At 41.2% G+C, this 26,135-nt stretch overlaps 1 protein-coding gene across 4 annotated transcripts in view; it reads right to left on the bottom strand.

Moving 5' to 3' along the window:
* The window catches only part of MARCHF3 (membrane associated ring-CH-type finger 3), a 96,524-nt gene extending 70,389 nt beyond the window's left edge, over window positions 1–26,135 (bottom strand). The window contains exons 1-2 of one of the 4 annotated variants that reach the window (XM_021288007.2): window positions 25,555–26,111; window positions 8,782–8,871 (exon numbers count right to left, since the gene is read on the bottom strand). The gene's annotated coding sequence lies outside the window, so the exon portion shown is untranslated. Of the gene's footprint in view, window positions 1–8,781; window positions 8,872–25,554 lie in introns of all 4 variants that reach the window. The other 3 variants (XM_065045694.1, XM_005502793.3, XM_021288006.2) reach the window with 3 other exon arrangements.

Raw genomic sequence — 26,135 nt, forward strand, 5'->3', positions numbered from 1 at the left:
GGTGGTTACCAAATACCAAATGACAAAGGACACCTCAAAACTCAAAAAGCATCTTGAGAAGTTTAGTTTAAGTTTTTCATTAACATCCACAGGGACTCTGAACTAAAAGATCTGCATGCCAAGTTTGCTTCCCTACCTGCCCTCCCAAATTTTTGAGCATTTAAGAAATGTACTTTTGCACTTATGTGAATTGTATGAGCAGACACAGTGTAAAGGAGCCTTTACTCTAATAAAACACAGACAGTAATTAGATGATACATAGGTAGTCAAATGTACTTCACTATTATTTCTCTATTTGGTCTTCAGCTTTGAACTTCCAAATGCTGCAGCTGTCAGTAATTGTGATATCTGCTCTTTAAAACTACTACATTTACTTTCACAGAATTGTGACACAATTGGCATGAAAATTTTGCAAGATTTCAAAGCTTAGTATGCATGAAAAAAGAGCACTTTCCACTACAAGAAACAGTTTCCTGTTCTCTCCCAGATATCTTGTCAGACTGCGTATAACCCATTTTCTTTCACATAGTAAAGGTTTAAAAGAAAAACTACAAATCCTGTGTACAAATCATTTGCTCTCCAAACCACAGTCAAATACTTTAATATCTGAAAAATAATGTAAGCAAAGCAAAATCAAGAAGCAGACATCACCCTGCGTTTATTTTCCTTCCTTTCGTCTAAACCCAAAATGACAATTCCTTGTAGCTCCCTTTGTACCTCTGGATGCTGTATGCTTCCCTGGCTTTTTTTTTTTTTTTTTTTTTTAAACTTTCTCCACACTGCTATATAAATTAAGTACCTTAAAAACTTAGGAAAACGTACTTGTGAATCCTCTGAAACAACTAAATGTGCATATAAACTGTACTGCATGGAAACTTATTTCCATAAAGGTACTCAAATGGAGAAAAATGAATTCATTGTGAATTGCATCTCTCTTCCAAATAACTCAGGATTTTGAAACAGCTTACTACTATGTAACTTTTTCTATCACTTCTAGCTGACAGATGTCTTAACTAACAGCTCAGTGGGTTTGGTTATAAGGCGACCCAGAACGCATAGAATTGAAAAAACAATGGGGTACGCTCTTCCAGCTGGGAACATGTTTATGATAGTTTTGGATCCCTAGCTTGTGTTACTATTAAAACCAAACCAAAACAGAAAAATCCCAACACAACAAAACAAACCCAACCAACCAATAATACCCAACCAAAACCAAGCAAACAAAAAAAACAAACGAAACCACGACCAAAAAACCCCAAAACCAACCCCCCCACACAACACCAAAAACCAGCTCATAGAGATCTTTGTGCTGTATCCAGATATATGGTAAAGAGAGCAGAAGTTAGCTGCAATCTTTTTCTATTTCGTTTAACACTTTAGAATTTTGTTATCCTTTTAATAGATCCACAATCATCTGAGCATTTACAGATGCCTTCCACAATATTCTTAAGGCCCTCCCTTGTGCATGCAAAGCCCTATATACTTGCTAGTCACTAATGCTGCAATTTTGCTTTCAGCTGAAAGGATTAGATGTGTGACTCCATTAATAAAACTGCATAGCCAGGACGGGTGCTATAAAAAGGTAAAAGACAAATGTAGAACTCTCTGTCCTAGAGAGTAAGCATATCTCTTAAAGCACTGTCTCTAGAGCTTGGTTATTTTCCTTCCTACCAAGAAAGAGAAAAATGAAAAAAGATCCCTCCTTCAGCAGTAGATCTTCTGCACAGTCATCTGATCAGGAAATTAAAACCAGTCCCTCCTGCATTCTCTCAAAGTGTCTCTTCCCTGCCTATAACTCATGCCCAAAGCCTCACAGCACATTTTGGAGACTATTGTTACAGTCTACCGTGCATCCAGTAGCAACCAAGGTGATGTATCGCGCTGAAGACTGTGCATATCACAGAGATGACTGCATGACATCTCCAAGTTACAAAATTAAAATAAATTTAAAATTGCTTAACTATATTTTCTTTTCTGAAAAAGACTACTAAACCTTACTATTTTAACTGAGGCCATAGAAGATGCACTCCAGAAAACAGATTTCCCTGCTTCATAGAGCTTAGCTATGGTACATGCTTGTCAGTGTAATTTTTAGTACCAGAAAATTACTGAATGTGTTAGGACTTAATTTACTATCTCATCTTCTATGTTCCTTATAACCTAGTCACTAGTGAATGACTTGGGGACTCAGGACCCCCACTCCTGTGCACCTGGAAAGTAAATTCACAAAGCAGTTAGAATCATCTCTGCTGCTATTCCTATCGACATCTTCCCCACTCTTCATTTAATGGTCAAAAATCCTTAAAAGAGTTCCAAGTTTAAAGGCTTCTTTGTAATTTGTTGAACAACACAGTGTAAAACACTCCTTTAAATCAGAAAGACAGAAGTAATTTTACTCTGTTACCTTGGAATTTCTCACTGGTCCTCCTGGGTTTACTCTTTTTTTTGAGAGGTGGAGTGGCATCTTCCCAGTTGAATTCAGCATTTCATCTTTTCCTTTTAGATATACACCATTTTTATACCTTCTCTTTCACTTGTTCACTTCTGCAACCCAAGCTTAAACTTTGTCTCTGTGTTCTATAATTTTCTTTTGTAGGATATCTTCTCTTCCCATCTCACCTTCAACCAGCTATTCCCTCCTCCCATCTCCAATACATGCCGTAAGCAGGAGAGCTACAAATGGTGGCATGTAAGAATGAGGAAGCTCCATCAACTCAACTAACAAGAAAACAGATATTTACAATGTTTGTAAAGCCGAGTCCCTTTCCCAACATCTAGTTCTAGAAAAAAAGTAAGATACTGGTTTTTCAGTTCACACTGTATCCATGGATATTTTGCTGTAGAAATCTCTTTCCCATAAGCCTCCACATAGGAAGGAAAATTTCCTGGGAAAAATTAAACTTTGACATTGTGACTATTCCAGCACTGATTACTTCTTTCTTTCTCCCCAGAACCTCTTCCATCATTAAATCTTCTGGTCACCACAAGAGAGGGGAGAACAGGTCTCTGCTATCTTTTTGCAGGCTGGTTTTAATAATTCTCCCTGTTAATTATTAAAAACAACCAGAAACTTGCAGCTTCTGCATCTTCTACTGATCTTATTTCAGCTTAATGGTAGCTCCACACTGGTTGTGTTACGGGAGGACACAGTTAGCTAGAGGGACAGGCAGGAGAACGAGCAGCCTCTCATCAGGCTTGCTGCTGCCATCATGAGTCTAAGAAGCAACTTGGTTAAATTTTCATTCTTGCTTAGTTAATGTCATACAGAGATGTTGGGAAAGAATGAGCTACACTTGGAAAGGTGGAACTGCCTGACTTCTTCACACAAGAAAAGCAGTCTCAGCAAATACAGAAAGCATTCTGACACATCTCTCTACATAAAAAGTTACCCCCCCTCTTCTTTTTCAAAAGCTACACATGGAAGTCAAAAGACTTCTAACACAATTGAAAGATTCTACCCCTTGTCACAGTAATGACAAATGTTAATGCTTCCAGGGAAAAGAGAGTTAAGGCAAGACTGAAACTACCTAGACTTAGGCCTGGCATGCAAGGCTACCAGCATGGATTTCAGCCCATTAAAAAAATGCACAAATTACAGGAAAATATGCTGATGCACTCGGTCTCTCTTTTCACATGGAACAACCAGCTTTATCACTGTGAAAGTATTTACCTCTGCTTTTAGAAATATTAGACATTTGACTTCCCTGTTTCTGAATGATGAAACCTCAGCAAGCTAGAAATAACCTAGTTGGTAACATTTCAAAGATGAAAGCCAAACAAAAAGAGGCGAAGGATTGCAAACACTGGGTCTGGACTCAGTGCAACTCCTCATGAACCCTGTCCACACCGAGCAGCCAGTCCCGGGCAGCAGCGCCTGGTCCCAAAACCGATCCCAGAGAGAGAAAACAGGAAAAAGGCAGAAAGGCCCAGAGGCCTCTGCAAAATGGCAGGATGGCAAAGGGCCAAACTAAAGAAACTGCCAAACAGAAATCCACCAAAACAGAGCAGAACCAGAACAGGTCTCCATCTCTGTCTCCCCAGCTGGAAAACCCAGCAATCCTTAAATAGTAAACATGACACTAATGGGATACTCTTATTAATCAGTCTGGATGTCAGCCAAGCTCCGGCCCATCCACGCGCCCCTTCCTCGCTGCCTCACACCCGCAGACAGAGAGCCCTGAAAGACCTTGGGTCCCAGACAACAACCAAGATAACAGTAAGTTCTTACATTCTCTTCATTCCAACTCAAAGACACTGGAAACTTTTTGAAAGGAAAATATTAACTCTGCCCTGGGGTGTTATCTTCTTGATCTCAAACCAAATCCAAACAATGACCGTGCTAGTTACAAAAAAAGGAAAAGTTCCTAACTGCATGAAGAAAATTAACTTGCCTTCAGTCAAACGAGCACAGAGATTTAAGATAAACTATTTTACAAAAAACCTAAAAAGATGAGGCATTGAACAGTTGGCTTTGATTAGTTATTTCATTCTTTAACTAAGGTTACGCACTTAAGAATAAAAAATAAAAAAAGAAGAGGGGGAACAAACAACAGAGAAAATTGGTACCAATTTACAATTCTAACATTGAACAATAGTTAAAAAGAAAACTAATTCATACTGAAGGTGGAGCTTTTAATTATTCATATACATATTTCTACTTTTTAAACAAACAAGTACTGGACTAGACCCACCATCGATATTTCTCTGTGTAATCCCTTATGTGAAAAGCAAGTATTACACACTGCCATTTAGCACTTGTCAGAGTGATTACAAAAATGCAGGCAGTCTGTGAATTAAGTGTCATACTTTTATTTAGAGGTGCTATTTTCAATTCCATGTATCTGTTTTTAGCATGTTTCCTTAAATTAGATCAGACTGCTTTGTATAAATAAAATACAATAATCCACAGATGCTAAATGCTTAAATGTGAACACAGAAATATTGTGATTAGCTTCTCAAACTGACAAAACCTGTCAGTGTGTTTCTTCAATAAATATTTTTAGTATTAAAAATAACAAAAAGAATTTACTATATGCTCCCTTTGATCCACACTCCTATCCTACTGATTTTTGGACAACAGGAAGGTGATGGAGACATGAAGGAAAACAGAATATAGTACTTAAAGGACCAATATTTTTTTCTCCCAAGGTTGCAAATGACAGCTTTTTAACAAACAAAAGAAAAATAAGTATTTGAAAGGAGTCTGGTCTAAAAAAAAATTCCGAAACCTCTCTTCCCTTACAAAAGCAGAACAGACCTAAAATCATGGAGCAGACTCAGGTTCAGATCATATCTAAGACACAGGGAGTACTAAAGTCCAAGACCTTGCTTTGGGCCTTTCCTGATTTATTTTTTAATTCCAGCATATGTGCTGAGAAACTCAGCTATTGCTGTAAATGTCATTGAAGTACTGCTTGATAAACGCTATAAATTTTACCTGTAAGAAAAGCGAACAAACCAAGATTGCCTTAGTTGTGGTTTGGCACAGCTTCACTTCGGCTCTTTCTTCTGGATGGAGTGCAGGGTTTGGAGAGCTGCCAGTAGCATTGATAAAGTGAACCAAACCATAAATGTAAGACACAGGGGAAGAAAAAAATTACTTTGCCAAGAAAGTGCTGTTGGCAATAGCACAGCATCCTCATGTACACTTTTAAACACCCCTCTATGCTTGCACAACACTGTGAGTATCTATAATATGGAATAAATTTGTCTTTCTTAAATAACAAAATTTAACAGCTGACAGCTACTTCCATTATTGCTTTTTCTGTATTCATTAGTGCTGTCTTATGCTCCTTGTTAAATACATTCCCCAGAGTGGCAAACGTGCCTAGCAGTGTGCAGGCTTCATACACCAAGCTAACAGAACTCTCCTTAGATTTTTCCGTGTACTAACAACAGTTCAGAATTGATTTATAGCTTCTGCCAGTGGTATTTTATTCATGCCATGTGGAATACAGAGAAGCCATGTACTTAATTTCCTGTGAAAAACCAGTTCCAGAAAAACTGTTTACTCAGCATAAGAGAGGAACACTAGTTCCTCATCCAGCACCTATAGTGTAATGAAATGGCTCTATTCCTGCTACTGAGCCAGAACAGGCACACAACTGTTTTTACCTCTGCATATTGTGCAAGGCTAATTACTCCACCTTTGTCTCTTTACAGATCTACTATAAACTTTCAGTCAGAGATCCATAATGAGATGTAACCAAACACGACCACGTGCATGCTATTGCTTATTTACAATTCTAAAGTCTAGAATTTATAAGTGTTGTTCCTGTAAATAACTCTAAACAGCTGAAGCCCCCTTCCAAATAGTATTCTTATCTCCCTTTTCATAATCTGTCATGTACTTCAACAACTTCAACAACTTCTGCTGAATGACCATTAACCAAGCTGCATCAAGGTACTACGCAAAATACTTTTGGTCACAACTGCTAGAGCAGGAGATCGTGCTCTCGTGCCATGTGCGCTGGAGTATGCATCATGACCATGATTCAAGACAAGAGCAGAGGTATGTAAGGTTGAGATTCAGGAATCAGTTCACTACTTAAAAAGTAGTATTTTATAAATTTATATTCAAGATGCAGTAAGAAAACAACTGGCCTTGAAAATACGCCAAATATTACAGCAATCTTTCCATTTGCTTGCTGCAACGGGATCATGAATTTAATAGCCTGTCCATATGGAGTTCAACTTGCACACGTGCCAGGAAGAAATAATTCAACCTACAAACCAAAAGCGTAACCCTCCCACATACGGATTCAGTGTATGCTCATGGCAGCCTTAGAGAATATAATTGCTTCCTTACCTGCATCATTCCTCCCTTGAAGTAAAAAGGCCTAAATATCTAACCATAGCTCTGGAATGTACCAGCAGTTCAGGGTAGAAGTAGTGTACCAAGCAGCTGTTCAGGAACACATACCCCTTGACAAAAAGCAGGTCTGTCAGGAGGGCTTTCCTTTATCTGTCGGCTTCCTCCCTAGCTGACCAAATCCTTAGTGTGTGATGACACAGTCTTATCTGTTGTTACCATGTTGTTACCATGAACAAACCTACTACAGATGGCTGGAATTTTACATACATAATAGAGAATTCTCTTCGGAGGGCAGCCTGGATCCATGACCATATTAAATGAAGTAGACATTGTACTCCTATTTCTACTCCGAAGTCTGGAAAGGTCCACAGATCCATAACTGGATTTTATCAGAAGCAAACAGCTATAGAGGACATTTTTTCCCCCCAATGGATAATGAAATAAATTCTGCTTACTGCACTGCTTCTGATAGGAAGAGACACTAGCCTACGCTACAAAAAAGATTTACTCATTAGCCTTGAAATATTACAGAGTAGGTTTCCATCTTGACAGTTTGTTCTCATGGAGTGTGCACATCAAACCAGAAAAACACATCAGTACCTTTCATGGGCATCGTGAGCTCTTACAGAGCAAGACGGTTAGCATCAGCTACCTTGGATATTCACCGTCAGGTTTTCCTCAGCATTCAAAGACATTTTGTCTCATTTCAGCTAAACAACAGACATAAGTGACAAGCCCTTCTAACTTGCATTTAATAATTTTTGGGCGTGTAACTGAACAGCCTTTGTATACTGCTACGAAGCCCTCCTTAGGAGAGTCCAAGACTTTAAGACCACAGTGCTATCCCCAAGTTATTTATCATATATGCAGTCTACTTCACTGGTGAGTGCTGTGCTCATCTGAAGAACCTCTTCGTCAGCATGAAAAATGCAGTGTGAAGGCTTTGCAGACAGCCTTCAGTCCAAGTGCTTGCCTAACCAACATGAAGTACTGGAGTTAGAAGTGGTAACAGCTGATGCTGAGAAGCCCTGAGGGGTGTGTACCATCCAGGACAGAAGAGGAAGATAAAGGAAAGCAGCAGGTAACAAAGCAAGGCAGATACAGACAGAGAAGGAATACAATGGAATGATAATCAACCAGCAGTAACTCATCAATTATGGAAGCTAATCAGAATTCAGGAAAAATAAAAAAATAAAAAAGAAAATCTTTTTCTGAAAGCGAGAAAACACTTGTAAGACTGCAAAAATAAACTGAGAACTGGCAAAGTTAAAAAATCAAGAAACACTATTCTGTCCTTGTTAATGACCTTTTCAAACTCCTTTCTGAAGTGAAGCTTTGATCATCATAATTTTATTATACATAAAAGACTGAAACAACCTTGAATCAGAATGAACTGTGCATGCAAACCTACCATGCCTTTCTAGCAAAGGATATCAGTACTAAAATATTACTCAAATCATAATTTTAAGGAAGTAATTTTCATTTAACAAATAATAGAACTGAGGTGGAAAGAAGCACTGCCTGGCTCTCTCCCGCTTGCACACAGAATGAATGGATAGGAAGCCCTGGCTGCCAAGTTTCCCCTTTTTAACTGCTACACTGAATTTGCCTGCAGAGGCTACATCGCCACAGCAGCAATATTCAGCACAAATGAAGCGTAATAGTCAGTTTGTTTATACAGTAGCGGGGCTCTGTCAACTTACCAGGATGATTTGGCATCATTCTCATTGGCTGCACCTCAGATTAACATGTACCACACACATCTTCCACTGTGCTCTGAACACCATAACCATAATCCCTCCTATGGGATCAGCATAGGATCCCATTAAGAGCAGTTGTGAAACAAATATTACACAGTCAAATCCAAAGTGTCTCTAGACAGGACCTTGCTTTCCGTCTGAAATTTTACTGAGCATGGTCATGTTCACTGCTGCTAAGCTTCAACTCCAGTTGCTATGCCAGCCTACCTGTACGTGCTTCCTCAGATTCCTTTTGGGATGAAACCACATGTGAAGCTCTTTTCCACAAGGAAGCTTCAGTTTCAGAACTGAAAGAGGCTAGAGAAAGAAAAGTATTCACTACCACACTTTGTACATTTGGAAGAAAATTGCAAAAGCTTAGATTCAGTCCAGGCAATCTCTTTTGTCACAGAGAGAGGAAGGATGAGAGGCCTGAGAATATTTATACATGCCAGGTAAGAGGAGAAATGCCTACCTTCTGCTGTTTCCCACAACATGTCTACAAAGCCACAAGTAAATGTGGGGATGATCAGAGAGTGTAAGAATGTAACTTTTCCTTAAGGAACAGGGCAGTTTTGTTCACAGTATCTCTTCTTATACTAATTAACAATTTTCTGAAAGACTTTTTCTGATCAAGATTTTCTGTTCCACTTTAAAAGTCCTCATTGTCTCTGATGCTAGGCTCTGATGGCTGCTCCAACATAACACACAAAAATGGACAGGAAATGGAAGGAGTTTCAGGTTTTGCTTAATAGACCATCTGGATCACACAACACACAAAACTGCTCACTCAATGAGGTGGGATATATTGGTCTATTTATATTGTAACTTGCAGCTGCTGTGACAGTGAATTCAAGGTTATCTGTAACTGACCACAAACTGGTCTTTACATAGGTGCAAGGATGCTGCAGAAAAGGCTTGTTGCGGAAATTATCACAGAATTTTTTGGTTCTGTTGCAAACTGCTTACATAAAAGAGCATTATATTCTGACTGGTTTACAAATGCCCAGAAAACCCTTGATCTCTGCTTGATGACACTTGATTACCCTCTGATGAAGGCACAGCTCTAGAAGTAGTGTGGGATCCACACTTCAAACAAAAGTCAAGGGACACTACAAGTATTTTTTAGCATTACACCTATGACTGAGAAATATATAAAATTCAAAGTCCAGTACTAACATTTTGTTCATAAAGATTCCTCTTCAAAAAAATCAGTCTAGTCACAAACAGCATCATATCAAAATTGTTTTTAGTATTACCAGAAAGTACAGAAAAGAAGGAAAACAGATCATGATTTTACCTTTTTATTACAGTAAGCAAGTAAGCAAAAAAAAAGAAAAGCTGTGTTCACATGTTTACAGATAACCATGTATATTCTACAGAATATGCATAAAATAGAGAATATTCGTATTACAATTGAATACCTATAGACATCACTGGGCTACAAACCCTCACACTGAAAAAAACTTCTAACTATTCTCAGCCTTTTGCAGTACAGTAACTGAACACAGGCTACTGGGAAATCAACACAGTCTTGAAAGCTGTATTTTTAAGTAATGTGATACTTCTGCTGTTGTATGTTGTTGCTTAACCATCTTGAATATTAAAGGACCTAATCAGCAGTTCAAGAGAGAATTCAGTCATCCTTTTCTCAGATTAAATGAGACCCAGTAATTCTTACTAACCCAAACATTAGGCACCTAAGGTAGGATATATACATTAATATGAAGTCACTCTTCCCAAACATCCTCCTTTTCCTCAATGACTTTTTAAATTTCTAGACAGTAAGAGGAAACTACCGCTTGCAGAAGTGCATATCAGCCTTTGTTAGCTTTGGCATTCCTACTGGTAACATTCAAAGTCAGTGTCTCAAAACACCCAATTGGTTTGAAGTACTTTGTTATCTGACAGCATAATGGGTAACAGTGCATGTGCAGACCTCCAGCCTTGATCAGGTCCAAAGCTGAAGCTTTCTTTTGGCTTTCCAGAATCTGACAGCAAGTGACAAGGACACCACAGACAAAATTACAGCAGAACTCCGCTCGAATGGCCACAGCTACTTACTTTGTATTATAGTGGTCTTATAGTGGTATTATAGTGATATTATAGTCAAAGATGATTTGCTTTTTGCTTGTTAAGGGTTGTGCTAATATGTGAAGTACTTTCCAATTTGGAAAACCAGGTAAACTCCTTGGCCTAAAGCATTTATGACCAAATACAAAAAAAAAAGCGAGAGAGTGTAAATTAGAGGAGAATAAGGAAAGTTATTTATGTAAAGATGCTCACATCTAGATAATTCTCCTTTTATAGTGCTACAGTGATTATTTACAAGATAAGGCTGCTGCTTAACTGTCAGCTCTAATTATATTTAGCTAATGTTGAAACCTACTGGACAAGTGGTTGGGGACAGCTCTTCCGAATGGAATCACAGAAACACAGAAGGGTTGAGGTTGGAAGGGACTGCTGGAGGTCATCTTGTCCATCCTCCCTGTTCCAGCAGGACTACATAAACTATTTGCAATTACCCTTCATGTGTCATTAACAATCAGCAAGTTTCCTTGTAAGCATTGTGGCACGCATTTATCTTCCAGAAAGTTCAGAAGAAGGGGAGACAAGACCTTCTGAAGACAAAGTCATGAACAGCTTCCCACATATGGGAGCACAAATGAAAACACAGACACTATTACAAGGACTCAGTTAAATGATGTAATGAGGCAGGCCTGAATGGTCCAACAGATGATAGGAATCGCTGTAACATACTACAGAAGACAGGTATCAAGGAGATAAAGTTATGGGGACTTTGAAGAGGATTTTAATTTGGTCCTGTGGAGGCATCAAAGGAGGAGGTGACAAATCTGTGCCAAGGACTGCTGTGGCCATTGGGAAGAACAAGATAAGAGCTACAGTTAATTGTATGCAGGACAGGGTCAGAAAGAAAATTAATAGCCATAGATAACACAGAAGAAGAATTAAAAGCACTGTTCTTGGTATGCAGTACAACTGAGCAGGAGATTATGAATCTTGGTTAGAAGTCTGACAAGCCACACTAGAGAACAAAGAGAAGGAAAACAATAGGAAACTCAAACTCACATACAAGGGAAAAGATAAGCAGTCTAATTTTTTGTGCTAAAGTTTTTGGAGACCCTCATTCAGAAAGGCTCGGGGGGATGACATAATAACAGAGACAGGTATGCTAAGAAAGGAGAGAAAGGTTTGATCATTATTCATTAGTGACAAATGCACGGGTCATCTAAGATGGTGGCGGGCAAGGGATGGGACTACAAAGCACTCAGAAGAAGACTGTGTCTGCAGAGCAGGGCAGAACTGCTCTACCCCGAGCTCTGCAGTTGTAGTTTCTGTGCACACACCAGTGCAACCTGATGGTGAAACAAGAGCGATGCATAGTCCAGCACTGGCCATCTCTAGGTGCTCACTGCATTACCCCTCCTGCCTGCAGACATGGTTTTCTTTCAAAGGACACCAGGTCTGTACTTGAGTGTTGACAAATATACAGAGCCAAGGGAAAAAAGAAAGATGATAGTCTGTTAAAAGACAAGACACTGGGATGTCCAGAGAGAACCCAACAGTCTCACAGCAACATGATGATGAAGATAAATACCATTCAATGAAGCATGAAGGACCAAAGGGTAAGAGTTGCCTAGAAAATGCATTTAAGACCTCGGTGTAAAATGATTTCCATTAGGCTTTGGTGACACCACTGTCAGAAAACTAGGTTTGGGGACTCCTTCCATGTGATATAACCAAACTGTTATTTCTTGGTTTAATATATTCTTAAAGGAAAAAGTACACAAGGCTTCAACTTCTAAGTCTTCCCTTATCTGAAGAAGCAGAGCCTATTCAGTCATTTTAAACTGGTTTTCCTACTTTGCCATCTTCATCTACTGTGGCACAAATTTTTCAGCATAAAATGCCTCTGGCTAGCAATAACAACTCTATTTTTAGGACTGGGGACAATGTCAAATGCTTTAGGAGATCAAAACAACCAAAATTGCTAAGGCAAAATTTCCCATTGAAAAACTGGGGAAAAATGAAGGCAATGATGTAGCTTAAAGAGATCTCTAATGCAGCACAAGCCAACAATCCAGTCTCTCTTGCATTGCAACCTCCTATTAGATACTTGAGATAATTTTTGCCTTCTGAGCAAATTCATAAGGAAATTAAAAAATGAGTGGATTAAATAGTCATAGTTACTCAAAATTGTTGCATCATTTGTAAACAATAGCTGTGACTGCAGTATAGACAAAAGCCAGAACTTAGTTATTCCTCATTAGGAAATGCATATTTACACTATACAGGACAGCATTCAAATTAACTCATCTATTTAACTACTTGTCATCCATCACTTCACAGAACAGGAACAGGTTTTTGCTCATGTGCATGGGTAGCACATGTCCCCCAGGGTGACTGCCAGGAGTTGGCAAGGCCAGCAAGACCATAGACTGTGCTGGATCACAGGACAGGACTCAAAAAAATCCCCATGTGCTTCCTATCCCCCGGGTAATGACTTTCATGTCTGCATTCAAAGAGGAATGATGAGCCTTCTGCCTTACCCACATTAAATGATCATCCATATCACTTTCTGTCCCGTAAAGAAAAAAAAGTCAACAAAGGACGTACCATACTCCTGCAAGACCAATCCTGTTACCTGCCCACTGCTTCTTTTCTCAATTCCTTTGCACAGCATTGTGATGGGTTGACCCTGCCCAGCAGACAAGCTCCATACAGCTTCACTCACTCCCTACCCCACCTGCTACCAGCAGTATGGGAGAGAGCACATGAGCAAAAGCAAAAAAACTCATGGCTAACCATAAAGACAGTTTAACAGGTGAAGGAAAGAGGGGGAAAAAATTATGCAAAGACAGTCACTCACCACTTCCCACAGGTAGATGGATGCCCAGCAATGGCTGCCTTGGAGGATAACACCCCTCATCCATCCTCCCTTACATAAGGTTTTATTGCTTGGCATGACACTATATACTGTGGAAAATCCCTTCAGCCAGCTCAAGTCAGTGATCCCCCAAAACCCTACAACTTACTCACTGAGGTAGGAGGGAAAGAGAGTGAAAACCTTGGCAATGCTGTTTTAGCCACAAACTCAAAACTCAGCACCGTACAAGCTGCTATGAAGAAAATTATCTCCATCCCACCCAGATGAGTACAAACATGAAAAGCAGTACAAGGTACTGTACAACGCCAGTGCAGCTGACTGGCCAGGCACAGATGTGCTTACAGTAGCTCCATCTCATTCAGGATGATTTTGTCCAGAGAGCAGTGCTGTATTGTGGACTGCAGAGGTGCAAAGCGGTGACAGTCCATACACGACTTTCACGGGCAGAGAACCATCAACCTGCTTTCTGTTTTCTCCAAAAGAAACCTGATTACTACAGACATGCAGCCAAATCCCATTGATGCTCCGTGACCTGTACCAGTATCTTGCACAACACCGGTTGCTGTCAGACCTCAAACTTCCTCTAACTGTCCTAAAACAGATCTGGTTTATGAGGGAGAGAATTCCAGGTCACACCTCTACACCTGACAAAGATTATGGATCTGAAACTTAACTAAAGGGTCACATGTCATTGAAATCTCCCTGACAAGAAAAATGTTCCCTGAATGCTCCTTTCAAAAGGCCACGAAGAGTTCGATTTGTACCCTGTTGCCTAAACTTAAAAGTGTTTAATCCAGAGAACTGTATGTGAAAATCTGAGCCTAGACATTTCTGCACATGATCGCAGCAGCCATCTGCACAGTGTACTCTGTATTTATAAGCTTAGGTTATTTCTGCTCAGGACTTCAAGTGAATGAATACTTGCTTCATAACAGATTCATATTCAGTCATCGTTGCATGACTCCATCTAGTCATCCAAATAACCCCAGGCTTTTTAGGCATGTATTCAACTGCTTAATCTAGCATGAGGGGATGGTTCCTATCAGTAACCAAAGCCAGGTCTCAGTCTGGCACCAGCAAATGTACTCTTGTGAGCAGATGGGATGCAGAAAATCTTTCTGTTCTGCTCCAAAATTCTGCATAAGTTAATATTAAGCTTGCCTTTTTTTTTTTCTTTTCTTTTAAAAGCTACAGTTTTCAAAGATAAACTCGCTTGGGGTTTTCTCCTTTCCTATCAAAGCTGAAGATTCTCCTATAGAAGGTTGAGGATTCACATGGATCTGTGAAAGTGTGTCTCTTGCCTCTCCCTCTTCTGGCTCACAGGTCAATTTGTAATTCTTTATGGCAATTCAATATAAAAGTATTTTTAGCACAGATTTCCATTTAAGAGATTCATACTTCTTAAAGAAAAAAATAGATGAGTAGTCATGGGATTCTCTGATTAAACACTGAGCAAACAAAACACTGACAAATTATTTATAGACATCATGTTCAACTTAAAACACATGAGCCATATGTTTGGGGTGGGCAACAGAAGATGAACAGCTAAGATCAGCTAAGTAAAACAGTATGTCAGGCAACCTTGGAATTTAAGTAGAAGTAGTTAAGAAGATTTGCCCAATTAGATGTAAGTATTTTTTGCCTTGATATCATACTCCATACTTTTCATAATGAGTACATTAAATTAAAAAGTATTCCTAGCAAGTTCAGATAATAAGGCAATGCATTTCAAGTGTCTTCACTTCCATGCATTAACTAATCCCTTCTAAATGTATTCTCAGATAGGAATACTAAGGCTCTGCTATTTCACAAGGACGAGGAGGGAGAGATGAGAAGACTTAAAATCAGAGAAGGCCCAACTAAGATTCTGCTGTAGAGAGTTGGTCAGCTGCAAACAAACCTATGCAACTCTTACTTTTTCTCACCTTGGAACTGAGCTGTCTGGACAGATGGGGAGTGACCAAAAACCAAAAAAGTTCTTCCTAAAGCTGGCCCTAAAGATCTTCCTAAACTGAGAAATTCGGCTCATGCAGTCTTCCAGATATGCACAATGGACAATAGCAAGAGTAGCAAGAGTGGCAAGATGCACTTGTTCAGCTTCTAAAAGTTGTGATATCTCCCATTTCATGCTACACTACTGAGTAACTTTGTTATGAATGAGTAACAGCATTATACACCCCATGTCACTGTTGCCAGCGCACAAATGCTTTCCCAAAATTCTGCCCTCCCAGACCTTCAAAACAACACAGAAATATCTGCAGTACATCTGTTTCAATGTATTTAAGAAACTCTAGGGCCACTTCTGCCATAAAGCAGCTGCCTTTGCAGATCACAAAAGAGCTTTCAAAGCACATCATGCACTCAATGGAAAGGTGCAGGCCGAGCTCTGGCTCCAGCAGAGGAGACTTACTCGTGTCACTTCAGCTACCTGTGTGTAACTATTAAGGACTACACTTCTTCTATGAGACCCTGCTGTTTCCCACCCACACAGGCTGCAAAGTTAAAACGCCCTCTCATCAAATTTCACAGGGCTAACTTACCAGATACAGAAACGCAGACATGTAGACAAAGGCTGAAGACATCTTCAGAAAAACATTTTCTTCTTACCAGTGCTCCAGTATCTGTCTTTTCTAACGAAACTCATTAGGAAACAGCATTTTAAAACTGTTTACATAATACATTTACGTCCGGAAATTCTCATCAGAAACCCATAAAAATACAACCAAGTTCTAATACCCTTTGGTTAAACTGGGTCTGATGTGATAGCAGGATATAAAACAAATCACGGCAAGGAAGAAATTTTCCCTACACAATACGTGAAGTATGTGTGGTTGAGACAATCTTCTCTAACTCTTCCTCCCATGTTCAGTCTTCCCAGAATTATGACTTTAATGAAGAAAAGGATGTTCTTTAATCTGCTCTGACAGACATCGTAAGAACTGCATTCAATAATTTTGGCAGCATACTCAAGAACCTGGGAAGAAATGAAAATACTCCACTTGTCAAGATCTGGAAAAACAGACTTGCTATTCTCTGTCACAAAAAATCATTTCAGTCTGCTAGGTATTATGGAACAAAAGGGTAAAAAAATTAAATTTGCATGTCTAGAAGAACAATGTTCCCAGAAGAATAATTTCCATTTGAAAAAAAAAAAATAGTTCCAGTTTGTTAGAATTGAGATATTCTTAAAATTAATACAGATAATGTATGCTGATAGCTTCAGTGTTCAGGCCTGAATATGATTTTATGAAAAAACAGAAGAACACTACAAATGAGCCAAAAGACTTACAGACACCCATGTATACTACCACACAGCAGCTATCAGGAACAGATTTTTTCATAACCCCCATTTATGGAAGTACTGAACGTAAAGACTGATGAACTGCAGACACTTTTGCCACTGCTTCTTTCAAGTACGCCATGTTTTTCCTGTCAGTCCATACTGGTTACACATTTTTTTGCTATAATCTATTTTATAAATTGTCCCCTCATCCTTTCTGTTTATTTTGAGATATAATGATACCAAGCACCATATTTCACCAGCACAAATAAGTCTCATATTGTTAATGATTATCTGTGGTATAAGGAAATCAGACTGCATGACAACTAGAAGAGAAAGTTGGTTGTTCAGGAAACAAGCATTCTAGTAATCAGCACTTCTCAGAACAAACATAACAAATTCATTGCTGTTAGATGGGTATTTGTTACAACACCAATATGTCAAATAACAGTTACACAATTGTGGTCTGTTAAAAGAAAACCAACACCTTATAAGAATCTGGCTGGCAGCAGTGAACCAACAATAAGAGAGTGAAATGACCCGAGAAAAAGGGCAATAACAGAACACCTTCTATGCACTGCGACAGGGCCTAGAAAAATGCGTCAGGCTGCCCTATGGCTTTGTCCAGTCTTGCTGTGCCAGGTGCAGAAACACACCATCTTGTGTGTTTGGGCAGGGGAACCCTCTCCAAATACTTTGGCAGCTTTTGTGACAGCTGTAAAACTCCGTCTACACATTTCAATGTTGTATCCACATGCACACATTGTTGGGCATGCCATGGATCTTGTTTTACAGATCTGGGATATGAAAATAACATTTTGGTTACAGTTAAAATGGCCACTTCTCCATCCTATAGCCAGGGCTGTCTTTTGCTTCATGCCTTTACTATACGTTTCATTAGACCAGCCAGGTGTGACAACACACGTTAGCAGGGTTAGGAGGGTTACATGCTCTCCAAAGGGTAAATACAAACACCTTGCAACTGTAGGCAGGTCTCCACCAGCATATGCCAACCTGCTTGTCGCACTGGTGCTGCTGGGGCCTAGAAAACCTCCAGCTGGGGGTGAGCATTGGACACCACAGCAGGGATGATGCCAAAGGAGGGTATGTTTACACAAGCTTTTGCTCACAAAGAGGAACTTCTACATATTTAATGCTCCCAGCCAAGCTAGAACTATATGACTGTTTTCTGGCACATGGGCAAACATGAGGCAATTACTCTAACGCAGCTTAGAGGCAGAACAATTTTGCCCTTACTTGCAAAAAACTCCTTAAATATAACATGGGGACCCCTTAGATAGTGCTGGGTTGTGTGCTAGCACAGCTATACAACTTCTGAAATGAAGCTGGCATCTCTCCACAACTTTGGGCATGAGGAGAGTGAACAGACACCTGCATGTACCTGAGCATGTGTCCATACCCACCAGTCTTACAGGCACTCTGGACTTGCAGAAGACCTTAAGCAAGACGTGGTTTTCATCAGCACATAAAAACTATTTCCACTTCTATTTAGATAATACCTGACTGGCCTGAGGAGTAATTCAGGAGTTCATGTATTACACCACAGTTGCTTCCAACCTAACCCTAACCCAGAGCCTAAGCTTATTTGACTTCACTAAACATCTGCTGCTCAAAGAGCTGAGTGACCTCTACATAGAAGCTACGAGGCTCTCACCTCTCAGTCTTGCTTTCTGTAGATAGCTGGAAATGGCAAGACTTGTTAAGCTTCAGCAGCCAAAATAAAGGCATATATTTTTTGAGATAAAAGCATTAACACTTTCTTCTTGAGGCCTACCGCGGCCTCAGTCCTCATTCCTGATTAACTGGGCTGGAACCAAGGAAGGGTCAATCTGTGATCACTGAGAAATAATGAATCACATCTATCCCTAGAGGACAAAACAACTCACTTCTAGGCACTTTTGAGACCACCGACCTATTTCTGGAACAACCTCCTTAACTAGCATGAAGAGTGAACAGAGGGAGGAGATGAGCTGACCTCTCCTATCTCACATGCAAATGGACTAAAGGGTAAAAACTCCTCACTCATGACACCATATTGGTGCATGGCATTAGTGAAGTTCCATCACACCCACCACTAATAGAGCTATAGAGATCATTGCTGGATCAACAGACCCTTGGAGTGGTGAAATCTTACCTGTCTTCTGATATCTTAATCTCTCTTTTCTCTCTCTCGTTCTAACTTTATTCTGGGCACTCAAGGGTAATATTTTGAGTTTTGTTGTTGAAATCTTGATAAGTTTTAGATATATTTATAAACTTTTGCCAAGCCACTATTGACTGTAATTCCACCAAGTTTTAAGTAAATTCGTGATTTAACTGAACCTCTCAAGTAATTGTCAGTACTCCTGGTTACTGCAGAGAGTATTCAAAAGTTAGCACTGCCCTCACCACACTAAGTGGGACAGGACACAGTCCTGGCTTATTTCTCCAGATGAGCTCATTTGATGAGGCTCCTTCCCACTTTCAAGGGCCCAGCTTGCTTATTGAAAGCAATGCTGTGAGCCCTCTCGCCTCTGCAAAGCTTCAAGCACAGCTCCACTGCTCAACAGAATGGAAGAAAGGTTTCCTTCTAGGCAGCTGTGGTGGAGGTGTCCTGGAGCAGGAGGATGTCTGAAAGTTCCCTTGCTCACAGGGACAGAAGACAAACTCAGAGCACGAAGATGAAGTTTGGCATACCTCCCCATTCAAATTTCTACAAAGCTTTAGGATTAGCTCCATTACAGCAAGACAAGGAAGTTTGTGCAGAACAATTAAGGAACAGTCCTAGTCTGCTCTTGGGGTACCAGTACTTTACACCAGTCATTCCATCATCTTATAACCTGTGTATGTTTCCCTACAACAGATGAAGATGTTCTCTATGGAGGCAGCTCAGGAGGCCCGTTTCCTATGCCCAGAAGACCAACTCTCTTGCAATGTAGAAAGAATATCAGTCAGTTCATTATGCTTAGCCAAACTGTTAAACCGGGGCAATAAGGTCTCCCCTCACCCTCCTTTTCACCAGGCTAAACAGCCTCAGTTCCCTCACCCGCTCCTCAAAAGATTTGTGCTCCAGATTCTTCACCAGCTTTGTTGCCCTTCTCTGAACTCACTCCAGCACCCCAATGTCTTTCCTGTAGTGAGGGGCCCAAAACTGAACACAAGATTCAAGTTGGGGCCTCACCAGTGTCAAGGACAGGGGGATGATCACTTGCTTAGTCCTGCTGGCCGTGCCATTCCCGATACAAGCCAGGATGCTGTTGGCCTTTTTGGCCATCTGGGCATGCTGCTGGCTCGTGTTCAGCCACCTGTCAACCACCAGCCCCAGGTCTTTTTCCACCAGACAGCTTTCCAGCCACTCTTCCCCGAGCCTGTAGCGCTGCCTGGGGTTGTTGTGACACAAGTGCAGGACCCAGCACTTGACCTTCTTGAACCTCATACAACTGGCCTCAGCCCATCAATCCAGCCAGTCCAGATCCCTCTGTAGAGCCTTCCTACCCTCCAGCAGATCAACACTCCCACCCAACTGGGTGTCATCTGCAAACTTACTAAGGGTGCACTTGATTCCCTTGTCCAAATAACTGATAAAGAGATTAAACAGAACTGGCACCAATACTGAGACCTGGGGAACACCACTCATGACTGGCCTCCAACTGGATTTGACTCCATTCACCACAACTCTTTGGGCCCAGCCATCCAGACAGTTTTGACCCAGCGAAGACTAAACACATCCAAGCCATGAGCTGCCATATTCTCCAGGAGAATGCTGTGGGAAACAGTGTCAAAGGCTTTACGACAGTCTAGGTAGGCAACAGAAAATCATACAATCCTTGTCCTGAATTGTTTAGAGTGTACAGGCTGAAACTGTATTTCTCTGAAACAGAGAAAAGGAAAACACAAAAGTGGAATGATGATGTTGGCAAATATACTGTTCTACCACCTATGTTTTAGAAGGAGAAGGCTAGCAAGGAAAGAAAAAGTACAAGATAAGTACTCACGGAATGTAAAGCTAGGAAAGTGCAAGAGCTCAAGGTAGAAAAAAGGTGAAGACAAGGAAGTGTGGAAGGATGTTAAAGTGCCAAGGCTGGGCATGTAGACATACTCCAGGTCAGAAACTGACATACCTGAGGCAGATTTAATATGTGGTTTTGTTACAATTAAGTGTTGTGTTTATGTTATCATTTTAAATTCCATCTCAAAATGCTGTTCCTCAGATTTTTCAATGGGAACGAACAAGGCCTGGTAAAACTACTTTGAATGAATGAGCCTCATGTCAAAAACTGAGAGTTTTGAACATGAAGTCCACCCACAGGATACCACATCCTTATGTTGGAATAAACTTACTGAGGCATTTTGTCTTCGGTCTTAATCTGAATCTAAGCATTTAGTTTCTGTGAGCCATCTATCCCTGAGTACCTCTGAGATCCCAGTGGCCCATGGGAGAGACAGCCTTGGTCAGGAGCTCTACTGGGAGGCAATATCAAAGGCATCCAGGAGACAAGGAGCACTCTGTTGGGCTGAGACAGATTCATGCTGGGATTAGTGGTGACCTCAAACACAAAGTTTGGAAACTAAACATTTCAGCTTAGAAACATCAAAACAAAATGTTCTGATACTTCCAAAGGGATTTTTTTCTGATTTCCCACTAAACTTTAATTTCAGGATGGAAGCAAGTACCAAGATATCGAAATTTCTAACATAACAAGAATCCCCACTTGGAGAGTTTACTCAGGAGAGATATGCCAGAGTTTCACTAGTCTTCAGGAAGAAACAGCTCCTTCCTCTCTCTCCCTCACTCCTCAAATCTCCAGCAAAACCACAGCAACTTAGACTCATCAAGCCAACGAGAATTTTATATTAAATGATTGCACTCAGCCAGCCTGGGCCATTCAGTTCAATTAAGTCAAAGGGACTGCTAGCCGGCTTAGAAACAGGCACGTGTTTAAGAGCTTTGCTGGCCTTGTTGCTGCAGTGAAAAAAAAAAAAAAAAAAAGTTGGAGAGGCATCAATCTGGAATTGAAAATACCATCAATATATCCAAGATGCAAAATATAATAGGAATTAATAATGAATTCTGGTCTACAGTGCCTTGCATGAAACTTAACTGAGACCGAAGTAAGAGATACTAGTTCTTTTTCCCTTCCTGTTATTTTGTAGCCATGTGAAAACACATTCAATAATCAGAAGAAACAGGGATATCACACACTGTGCTGTGGAAAGGCGTGTATCTTAGTAAGAGAACTGAAGAATAACTACAGCACAGCACTGAGTGGACTGACACAGCGAGGATCATACATGGGTAAGGCAACAATTCCTTCAAAACTGTTCTACTTTATATTATCACTTCAGTGATTTTCAGTATTTTGATTTTGTGCCAAGCCTTTCTGCACAGTGACATTAATATTTTTCATCCCTTTAAGACTGTGGCTGCAAGCAACAGCAGTATTTCTTCCTGCCAGCTTCCAGAAAGAAGACACACCCCTAAGCAGTGGAAATCTGCTGTGCCTACCTTGGTAACACTCTCACATGCTTTTCCTCACTCTATAATCTATGTTCTATTTTAAATTAAGAATGCCCACAATGGCTCTTCTGGGCTTGCTCTAGCTAGCTGGATCCATCTTGAGGGTAATATGTCATTCAGTCAATGACGGTCTGATGATGAACCCATTCAGAAGGTTGGCAAAAACAACCCCTTTAAAATTTGTACCTAGGGATCTGGAGAAAAAAAATAATTGCAAAGAACAAGTTATGCAGATGCTAGCTGTGTTTTCAAATGTAGATGAAGTTTCTAATACTATGCACATCTCTGAAAAGAGTTTGTATCAGCTGCAGAGAAGGAACAAGTAATCATCTATACAAATTTGGGAAGGTGTTGGAAGAGAGCGAGCAGACATACATCGATTTTCCTTTCAGACAAGCTGCATATTTTAGCAGCAATATGAGAGATTTCCTCTCTTCCCCATTGTCTTTGTTGCTTTCTCTTTCTCTCCTGCTTCTCCTTCTGATGTTCTCCAATGCAACCCTGCCCATTGTGTACAGACATTACAAGGAGTACTACAAGAGTCCGCTGTGGCACCAGAAACAGTGTAGGCATGTTAATACAGAAGATAAATTAGCTCATGTGAAGACCATGGTAAAAACACAGCCAGTACCCAAGCTTGCCCACCTCTGCCTAGTGCTTCAGGCAGAGGTTTAGCAAAGCAGGACTAATTTTTTTCTCTCCATGTCTTAATTCATCTACATGCCACACTGGACCCCAGCTGTTGGGAAGAGCAACCATGCAAGCTAGAAAATTTTCTCCCTGATTTTCCCCTTGCTTTCCACATTTTCTCCTCCTGTCTCTCACACAGTCAGGGCTGCCCACCACAACAGCATGCCACTAGGCTGTGATATGTTTGGCAGGACTCGGCCAGAAGGCTGTGTTACATAGCTGCTGTTACCTCTTTAATCTTTGAACCACATTATGAAACATTTGAAGCTAGTCTAACTCCAGTGGTGTCAAAGAAGGTTGCAAAATAAACAGTGTTCCTCTCTACTGTCCATCCACTCCAGACAGACAGACTAGTCTCAGTCAGGGTCCTGAAGGTCAGTACCCACAGTATCTGCAGCTAACCAGTAGGAGAAGGAGGAATTTTAGAAGAAAATTTACAGCTATACAATACAGAGTGTGCTATCATACCTGCGATCATTAGCTGTGCCATCTTTGCAGGAAATCTCTTGGGTGCCATAATATTCACTACCCTATGCCATTTCAACATGCTCCAAACATCTTAACTATCTGCTCACACAGAGGTGGTATCACAACACCTTGGCTGCTTCGATGCATGCTCTACAACAAGGTTCATCCAAGGGGGAAAATTAGGGGGAACCATCTTACAAGCTACAAGCAATGGGAAGCCACAATGGCCATCAGCACAGGATAGCAGCCCGCCTTCCCAAGCCTACGTAGGGCTGAGAAGTCCAGACAGGACCCAAAGCATTTTCTCCTCTTTCTGCAGAAAGCTATGGCAGGGTAAGGCAGAAAGCCCCACCACAATCTGACTGTTGCATGACAGGCAAATTCAGGAAAGCAGAAGAAACCACCAGAAACCAGGGTGTCACTTTTGTACCACAGCTGAATGAGAATAAAGAACTTTCCAACAGGAAGTCCAAAGTCACTTTGAGAAGCCCCCAACAATGCCTCATCCTCGTGCAAAGAGAAGGCGGCAGCTCTGCCACTATGTATGCCACAAGAACTATAATTATCCTGGTGAGTTTTAATATGCATTATATACAAAACTGTATTTTGATAGACCAAAATAGCTCTCATCCTAATTACAGACATTTAAAGTAGCAGATATTATTTACCCATTTAGAGCACAAGCCTGTGAGCCACTAGGAACTTTGAAACATGCTTGAACTCCTGCTGTGGATGGAACCTTTCTTTAACAAGGGAAGACCACACAGAAGTTATGGGATTGATCCAGAATTTACTTGCAAAACCCTGTGGCCTATAATAAGCAAGAGATCAGAATAGATGATCGACAAGGTCCCTTCTTTATGGGAAATCTGGCAGCCACCTAATCTGTGCATTCCTAGATCTGTCTAATAACTGAGTAACTCTGTAACTACCACACATAAGCACCCCATCATCTGAAGTTTCAAAGCAGACATCATACACCTCAACATACTGTCACAATAGTCATTAACATGGAAAGACAACTTGGAAGTCGGCTGCTTCATCAGCCTAACAGACAGCAACAGACGAAGACAATTACATTTAAACCCCTAAAGAACACACATCCCAGACTACTTATAACTGGCAAACACACCTGGATAAAGCAAGCCATAATTCCACTAGTTGTTGCCTGCTGCCACTCCCCACCTTGTCTCCCTCTCTGCGCGATCAGCAGAGATCACAGAAGCATTACCTACAGCAGTGGTCAGCTCAAGATCAGCACCAGTTTCCAACACTCTGCACTGGCAGGTCTGAAGCCCACAGACACCAGTCATCATCAGTGAAAGTTTTTCTGTTTGTTTCAATGGGCACTGGATGGGCTGTAAATGTCACTGCCAAAACCAGTCTTTTCTAATAGACAAATATTCAGCTGGTTTCATGACTTTGAAACGGCTAGATTACTCTGTACAGAGTTGACGCACTGCTCATCCTGCCTCCTGCACATGCTATCAACAGCCCACGTCCAAAGATGAGTGCAACACAGGGTTAAAATTAAGTTTAAAAATTTATTGACACTGAAAGTTAAACTCCTCTGACATATTCAGGCATTACTACCAAGTAGTTTCATAATCCCTTTTCTCTGTAAAGAGCTGTATGATCCCTGGCTATTGAAAAGAAAAAAAAAAAGTAAAAAAAAAAGAAAAAAAAAAAAGGCAAAAGGCTGAATCTCAGAAATTGCATGGGTTTGTCACAAGCTCTGTAACAGAAAAAAAAATATGTAAAAAATATGTTTATTGTTTTTTCACCCCCTGTTCCCAGCAAGTACTGAAGGTAAGTCTGGCTGAAAGAGTCTTTGGCTGGGTCACTTTAACTAGGACGTTTTTACTGCTGGTACTGGGTTCTGATTTTTTTTTATGATAGTGTTAAAATTCAACCTCAGCTATGCTACCAAAAAAAAAAAAAAAAAAAGGTATAATTCATCTCTATATAGATAACACCCTCCTCCCAGAGCCAGGTATTTTTATTCGCATGTGTCCGTTTATACTTTCTTCGTCTACCCGGACCCTCAGCTGTCCTTCCAAAACACAAACTCAACAGCCAAACGAAAAACAAAATAACAACTACCAGAAGCCGCCAGCGCAGAAGCGACCCACGTACCGTGATTTTAGTTCCGCTGGCGCCACAGGACTTCGCTGCCATCAACCCACGCGCGGGCAGACGCTCACGCACAGACTTCCACCTCCTCCTCGCGGGGACGGGACGCGTCCTGTCCCTCTGCCGCTGTGTTCCCTGGCGCGGACCCCGCGTAATTCCACAGACAGGCTGTAATGCAGCGACGGGGACCGTCGCTGAGGAGCGCTGCCGAAGTTCAGGGGCGCAGCCGGGCTCTTGGAGAAGGCGGTGCCCTCTCGGGGACCCTGCGGCGTGCGTGGGGGCGCGGATGGCCGCCGCTCCGCGAGACCGCAGGGAAACACGGCAGATCCACAGGCAGCAGCGCAGGGAGCGGCGCTGCCGCGGGCCCACCGGTGGCTCTGGCCACGGACAGGCGGGGACTCCGACTGCCCCCCCGCCAGCCCCCGCTCCCGCCGTTCGCCGCTCCCCCGAGCAGCCGCGCGTTAGCTCACCCCTCCGCCGCCCAGCCCGGGAGCCGAGCGGGCGGGAGGCTGCGCTGCACCGCACCGCGCCGCCGCCTCTCACAACTCATTGACCCAACGGCGGAGGCGGCGGCGCGGTGCGGT

Source organism: Columba livia, chromosome Z (genome assembly GCF_036013475.1).
Source record: "Columba livia isolate bColLiv1 breed racing homer chromosome Z, bColLiv1.pat.W.v2, whole genome shotgun sequence".
Taxonomy (NCBI): domain Eukaryota; kingdom Metazoa; phylum Chordata; class Aves; order Columbiformes; family Columbidae; genus Columba; species Columba livia.